Source organism: Corvus brachyrhynchos, unplaced genomic scaffold, assembly GCF_000691975.1.
Source record: "Corvus brachyrhynchos isolate BGI_N302 unplaced genomic scaffold, ASM69197v1 scaffold319, whole genome shotgun sequence".
NCBI classification, from domain to species: Eukaryota; Metazoa; Chordata; class Aves; order Passeriformes; family Corvidae; genus Corvus; species Corvus brachyrhynchos.
This window is the reverse complement of record NW_008246065.1, coordinates 638,333-639,936: the sequence shown is the minus strand read 5'-3', so window position 1 is coordinate 639,936 and position 1,604 is coordinate 638,333.

The window sequence follows — 1,604 nt, the reverse complement described above, 5'->3', positions numbered from 1 at the left end:
GTCAGTAAAGAGACATCTCTAAAAACCATGGAGTGAACTGGCGAAGGGCAAATAGACTTCCCTTTTTAGCCATCATGACTGGTGGCTTTACCTTTTGCAGGTGTAGTCTACTGGATGAAACAGAGGAGAGAAAGTCCCGTTAGAACCTCAAAAACATAAAAAAATATACACAAACCCCAGTTTTTATTCAGGACACACACTTCTTGCCTCACACCAAGCGGGTTTCTAAGGGCCAGCTCCATGTAAACATAGAGGCTAAATAGGACAGCTAAGTCAAAAGGTGAGATCATGGAAACCACCAATCCTTTATTGCCTCACCTCAGAGACCTCTCAACCACATGTGGCTGTCACTTCCAGGCTTTAAAGTTTCCCCTGGTTTTGAGGCTTCCTGAAAACCCACAATTGCCTCAGCCCTGACCCTGCCAAGCAGCCTGGCACATCACCCACTCCACTGAGTCCCCAAAGGTCCCTGCTACCCACCTCCCCCAAGGAGGCCTCCAGGAAGGAAACGTTCCCAGATGACATCTAGTACACTCTTATAAAAAACCATGGGGGCTGCCACTGTCTTTCAAAAATTAATCAGAGAAAAATAATTCAGATAGTTATTTTTAAATATAGGTCATTAGATGAGACTAAGACCATATCTCCTCATTCTGAGTCAACCAACAGCCACGTTGCAACACCCTGCAAATCCTCTCCACTCTGGATTGCTGTTCTCCTCACAACAGCTCCTGGTACCAAGTGCCTGATAGTCAATGCCATTGTCTTTTCTGGCTCATAATTCCTCTGATGAGCATGTGGAGCTCCACATGCCTCTTTCTCAGAGACAGGAGTTCACCACCACTCAGAAATATTTGGAAGTGTTTATTTGTGTGGACGTGTATGAGCACAGAGATAAGTGTGTGGGCGCATGTTTGTGTATTTAACTACGCAGAAATAAACTTTCTGGATGGAAGCTGATAATGGTCAAATAAAAGCAAGCACTGAAATGATTGCTAAAATAATCAAAAGGCCTTTTTTTGTCTTCACAAAACAGCTCCTCACTCATACAGCTAAATGTTAATGTTAAAACCTGTAACTAGTGCATGGAAATATGGAAAATTATACTGGATCCGATCCCTAACTTCTGGATAAGACAAAGAATGTAAATTGGGCCAAATGTTGTTGTTATTTATATGAAGAAAAAAATACTTGAATTTTAAGAGAAACAAGTTTCAACCAGAGAGAAAACAGCAAGGAAAGAAGCAGAGCTGGAGCAACACCCAGATTATGTGCACCACCATAATGTAAAGTGTAGGAGGTAACAACCATGGCCTGTGCATGCTGAAAATTGAACAAAGCAGAAGAATTCAGAATTTTGTGTTGAAGAGGATATGTGGTTATGTGGTTGGATGGGAGGATGGAGTGCCAGGATGCTGCTGGCGTCTAGCACCAGATGAGGATCTGAATCACCCTAGCCAGTCACGAGTTCTTTGTGTTTCATGGAAACCAAAATGAGCCGGGCAGAGCCCCACTGGAAACCAACCCTGTGTCTTAGAACTGTTTTCCAAGTCAGGTCATGAACATAAATATTCCTCTGGAAAGTACCTAAGTACGAAGACACT